The following is a 6415-nucleotide window of genomic DNA, read 5'->3' on the forward strand; positions in this document are numbered from 1 at the left end:
GCCCTTGACCTGGAATCAAACCCACAATCCTTCAATCCGAGGCTGGGCTCTAACCACTGAGCACCGGCCAGGGCTCAGTATTTTTTTAACAACTTTTTTCCCTAAAACAGGAATGCATATGTAACAGTAGTCTGTGTTGCTTGCAGGCATCTGAGGTCGTTTTTAGGGGAATGGGGAGGATTTCAACAGGAACTGGAAAGAGCAGGGTTCCAGGTGCAGGAAATGACAGAAGCAGTGCCCTGTGTTGACTAGTATTTCTGTCTTCTCTGGAATTTGCTCTTAGTGAGAACCCTCAAGGACCTTGGTCTTAGAAAGCAGGTTCCCTTTCAGCTAGCTGGTGCTAATTTACATTTATTGTGTCCAGTGATATATTTTTTTGTAACTTTCCTCTGGTTTCATGGGGTATATAAAATTGGGGTATTAAATAATATAGACAAATAATGATAAAACATAATGTTGCTTTAAGGAAAAGAGTAAAGATTTCTGCAGTTCACTTTGAAATGTGTTCAAAAAATAAGGTAGAATGATAGAAGAATGGATAAATGAATAGATACATGATAAACAAGCTTTATAAAATGGTAATGGCAGAATCTAGGCAGTGGGTATACAGGTGTTCCCTGTAAAAATTCTTTCAATATTGCTGTGTTTCTGAAATATTTTAAAAAATATTTTTATTGATCTCAGAAAGGAAGGGAGAGGGACAGATAGAAACATCAATGATAAGAATCATTGATCGGCTGCCTCCTGCATGCCCCCTACTGGGCATGTGCCCTGACCAGGAATCAAACCGTGACCTCTGGTGCACAGGTCAACCCTCAACCACCAAGCCACACCAGTCGGGCATGAAATGTTTCATAATAAAATGCAGGAGGGAGGAAATGTTTTACTTTCATGGGTCCATGTGACCTTAAACAACTTTCCACTTGTCTGGATTCACTTTGCTCTGCTATCAAGGGGGTTAAACTAGCTCATCTCCAAGTTCCCTTCTGGTTCCCAAAGACTCTCATTCCTTCTTCCCTTCTGATGGGGAACGCAAGGGTTACTCCCCCGGAGAGGCAGTCATCCAGCCTGCCATGACTTAGCTAATAAAGATAGTTAATCCTCCTCAGAACACAGCAGAGATGACCTAACTCTGGCCCAGACAGTCACTCTGCCGTCTGTGGTTCTAGAGCAGGTGCTGTGCGAGTCAGACCTTGAAATTTGTTTTGAAACCTACCACCTGTTACTGTGATTGTGTGGCTGTTTTCCTGGCTTATGGGATTTTACTTCAGCTGTTGTTCTCAGGCGAGAGTTTATTTCCTCTAGGAATCTACACAGTTCACTTGCCCTAAACTTAGCATTTGTATGTGTGGCTCTTCCGGAGACTGATTCAACTATGCGACCCTGAATCGTCTGCCAGGAGTCCTCAAGTCACCCACAGACTTCAATAGCAGATTTTTAAGGGGCAAAAGTAAGAATCCTCTTTCAAGTCTTTTGTTGCAGATAATGATCTCTTTGAATTTTGCTTCGGGAAGAAGTAGCACAGCGTCAGATTTATAGTTGCCCCTGACTCTTATTTTTTTTCCTGCTAACAGACGGCATTGTGCTGAGTCAGCAATTCCCTGGCATTCATTGCTTTGCTGAAAATTCTTGTGCCTGTAAAATTTTACTGCAGGCTAACATTTGCAGATAAGACTCAATTTTTCTTGGGTAGTTTGAAGGGAATTCTACGAGTCTGGAACAAAAATGGACTTCATGATTAACTAGTCCAACCCTTCAGTGACATTGTTATAAAAGACTTGCTCAAGATCATAAATTTTATTAAGGATGGAGCTAGAAACCTACCTATATTGCAGAGTGTACTTGCATAAAGGGGAAATAACAACAAGAAGCTTAAGACCTTTGCTTGAAAACATTTGGTTATTTTCTTTTAAAAAGATAAATCATAGTGCTCTAGCTTCCGATTGCTGCCTAACAACCCACGACAGAACGAAGTGGCTTCAGAGCAGTTTCTCTGAGAGAGAATACTACTTGGCTCATCTAGGTCGTTCTCACTTGGGGTGTTTCATGCAGTTGGAATAGAGGGTCTCTGGGGCAGGACATCCAAGAAAACTTCTTTACTCACAAGTCTGGCACAGGAGCTTGGAGGGCTGGGAAAGCTAGGAGCTGGTCAGACCTCTCTTTCTCTCCAAGAGGATAGGTTGGACTTCTCACACATGGTGGTTCCAGGCAACATGGCAGCTGGCTTCCCTCAGAACAAGTGTTTCAGGAGGACATTGGGAGGCATCTTATGACCCAACTTCTGCTTGATTTTATTGGCTACACAGGACCAGCCTAGATACCTGGGAAGGGACTACGAAAGGGCATGAATACTAGGAGACAGGGCTCACTGAGGACCATCTTTGAAGACTACCAATGACACATAGTATCACCACTACTCTTTAGAAATGACACGTTTTAATATTTTAATAAACAAAGTGAGAAGTCATCCTAAAACCTATGACTTATGCTAGGGTAACACTAGGGGCCACATGGGATGGATGGAAAAACAGAGTTTGTAGTTAGAAAAGCCTGAATTCAATTCCAAGCACTATCATTTACTAACTGTGAGACCTGAAGCAGATAATATAATTACTTTGAGTCTGAGTTTCAATATGTACATAATTAGAATGACACTTAGGTCAAAGTATTATTTATAAAAATAAAAAAAAACGAGTTTTAACCTCTTCATACTAATAGTTGCTCAATACATTTTAGTTCTTCTTACCCTCAGCCATCTCTGAAATCCAGAGACTTAGGTAGGTATTCATTGAACACATGCATGTTTGAGTGTCTGGTGGGAAAGGTTCTGTGTCAGGAAATGGTGATTCAAAGGTTAATACGACATGTTCCCTTCCTTCAAGGAACTCATTCTCTGGGAGGAAGAAAAAGGGGAGGAGAAGGGTGGAGGAAGAAAGTGTAAACACGCATTGAGTGAGGTACTACAATGAAGGCAGACTACATGCTAGTGTGGGAGCACAGAGGGAACAGTCCACTTTAGAGAGGAGTCCTCCGGGAAGGCTTCACAGAGAAGAGACTACTGAGCAGTGTCATGAAAAACAGGAGCTTACCACAAGCAGGAGGTGGGAAAGGGAAAACCAGTAGAGCAGAAGTAGCATGTGCAAAGACACAGAAGCACAAAATGTCACCGAGAAGTGAAAGCAGTTTGGTAACACTGAAGCAAGAACAGTGGGAAATGAAGTCAGGTGGAAGCACAGATAAGGGGGCTACTTTGGAAGCCATCATGGTAGCCTAGGCAAGAGATGATAAAGGCCTGAAGTGGAGATGAAGAGGAGATGGATTAAAGGGAGATCTAAGGAGTAAAATGAAAGAACTGGCTGGCTATCCAGGAGGAGGAAAGAAGGGATCCAGAGACAATGCCTAGAGATCTCTGGCTAGGATGGTGCAGTGGATGGTACAGTCATTAGCTTATAGTGTATCCAGGAGAAAGAATGGGTAGGTGGTAATGAATTTGGTTTTGAACACACCAAGCTTGAGATGTCTGCAGGACATTCAAAGGGAATTAATTGTTCCACATGCAGTTGAATTTATGAGTCTGGAGTTTGTGGGAGTTGGTTGGGCAGGAGAGAGAGATTTGGGAGTTACTTGACAATTTGAAGAAGTCTTTTCAGAAGTTAATCTTTTCCAGTCTAGCCAGGTAAATAAATGATGTCTGAGGTTGTAATGATAGTTTAAACAGCCATCACTTTTGGCTTGAAAGACTTTTTCTAAAATTGCCTTCTTTTAAAAAAAAAATAATATATATATATTGCCCTAACCGGTTTGGCTCAGTGGATAGAGTGTCTGCCTATGGACTAAAGGGTCCCAGGTTTGATTTCAATAAAAATAAATATTTTTATTGATTTAGAGAGGAAAGGAGAGGGAAAAAGAGATAGAAACATCAATGATGAGAGAGAAGCATTGTTTGGCTGCCTCCTGCACACCCCCTCACTGGGGATCGAGCCTGCAACCCAGGCATGTGCCCTGACCAGGAACTGAACCCTGACCTCCTGGTCCATAGGTCCACGCTCAACCACTGAGCCATGCTGGCTGGGCTAAAATTTCCTTTTTAATTAAAAGATGTAAACAAAGGAAAGTTGGTAAAGGATTGCAGGAGTATACCACACAGATCAAACATCTATATATATAAAAGCCTAAGCAACCAGCCAACCGGCCAACTAGCCAGTAGCTATGATGCGCACTGACCACCAGGGGGCAGACACTCAACACAGGAGCTACCGAGCTGTAGTGACTTGGCAGCTGCGGTTCTCGGGTGATGCATCCAGAACCAGAGAGGAGAGAGCCCGATTCCGGGGTGCGTCACCCAAGAACCACCCTCTCAAAATCTGGGACCCCTCGGGAGATGTCAGAGAACCAGTTTCAGCCCGGTCCTCACAGGCCAGGCCGAGGGACCCCACCGGTGCAGGAATCCATGCACTGGGCCTCTAATCTGACAATAATTCCCACAGCAGAAAAAAACTTTTTCAATTCCTGTATCACAAACTAACAATACCTACCATACCTTAAGTGACGGTCCATTAATTAATTCCATAATAATCACAACTACATCATATACAGACATACTTTGAAGATATTGTGGGTTCTGTTCCAGAGCCCCACAAGAAAGGGAGTCATAATCTTTTTGCTGGTGGAGGGTCTTGCCTTCCATTTATAAAAATTACATGTGTGAACCACATTAAAACAGGTATGCCTGTGCCCCCAAACAAATGGAATAGACTTTGATTCTTCCTAGCTTACAAGAGTAGCATATAGAGTTAGGGTCTCATAAAAGTGACAGACTTATTGAAACTTTGGTTTAACTGTTTTCACCAAAGATCAGTATCATTTGTACTTACTCTTCTCAAGACCCTGTAAGAGCAGTCATTAGGAAGGAGGGGCTATGAGTTCTAATTCCCATTCTCCTACTGTCTAACATAAGTAGCTCTCAAACTTTTGGGAACTTCAGAATTTCCTACAAAGCTTTTTAAAAACCAGATTTCAGAGCCTCAGCTCCAGTTATTCTCATTTAGTAGGTCTGGGGTAGAGCCCAGGTATATACAATTTTAACAAGCTTTGCAGGTGATCCTGTTAAAACTGTATAGACAAACCAAGTCATTTCTTAGGGCTCAGTTTCTTCATCTATAAAATGGGAATGATCTCTCCCTTGCCTATTTCTCGGGCTCTTTTTGAAGTCCAGAACTACAATGATATATGCAGAATGGCTCAGAACACTGTGGGTTCTCTACACAGATAAGATGTTGGTATTGTCTAGGGTAGTGCATTAGAATCAACTGAAGGCTTTGTTAAGACAGCTTGCTGGGCCCTAGCTGGTTTGGCTCAGTGGGTAGAGCGCCAGCTCCGCAGACTGAAGGGTCCCGGGTTCAATTCCAGTCAAGGCCATGTACCTCCGTTGCAGGCTCAGATCCCGGCCCCAGTCAGGGCATGTGTGGTCAGGTCAATGTTTCTCTCTCTGTCTCTCCCAGTCCCTTCCACTCTCTCTAAAAATCAATGGGAAAAATATCCTCAGATGAGGATTAACCAAAAAAAGGCATTGCTGGTTTCTGATTCAGTGTGTCCGAGGGGGAGGTGGGGCTGGAGAATTTGCCTTTCTATCAAGATCCCCGGGGATAATGAGGATGCTGGTCTGGGGACCACTCAGAAGCATTGGCCTTAGGCCAATTAACTGCTCAGATGAGGATTAACCAAAAAGGATTAACCAAAAAAAGGCATTGCTGGATTCTGATTCAGTGTGTCCGAGCCGGGGGGTGGTGCTGGAGAATTTGCCTTTCTATCAAGATCCCCGGGGATCTCAAAATCTGGGACCCCTCAGGAGATGTCAGAGAACCAGTTTCAGCCCGGTCCTCACAGGCCAGGCCGAGGGACCCCACCGGTGCAGGAATCCATGCACTGGGCCTCTAGTCTGACAATAATTCCCACAGCAGAAAAAAACTTTTTCAATTCCTGTATCACAAACTAACAATACCTACCATACCTTAAGTGACGGTCCATTAATTAATTCCATAATAATCACAACTACATCATATACAGACATACTTTGAAGATATTGTGGGTTCTGTTCCAGAGCCCCACAAGAAAGGGAGTCATAATCTTTTTGCTGGTGGAGGGTCTTGCCTTCCATTTATAAAAATTACATGTGTGAACCACATTAAAACAGGTATGCCTGTGCCCCCAAACAAATGGAATAGACTTTGATTCTTCCTAGCTTACAAGAGTAGCATATAGAGTTAGGGTCTCATAAAAGTGACAGACTTATTGAAACTTTGGTTTAACTATTTTCACCAAAGATCATTATCATTTGTACTTACTCTTCTCAAGACCCTGTAAGAGCAGTCATTAGGAAGGAGGGGCTATGAGTTCTAATTCCCATTCTCCTACT

Source organism: Myotis brandtii, unplaced genomic scaffold, assembly GCF_000412655.1.
Source record: "Myotis brandtii unplaced genomic scaffold, ASM41265v1 scaffold1697, whole genome shotgun sequence".
NCBI lineage: Eukaryota > Metazoa > Chordata > Mammalia > Chiroptera > Vespertilionidae > Myotis > Myotis brandtii.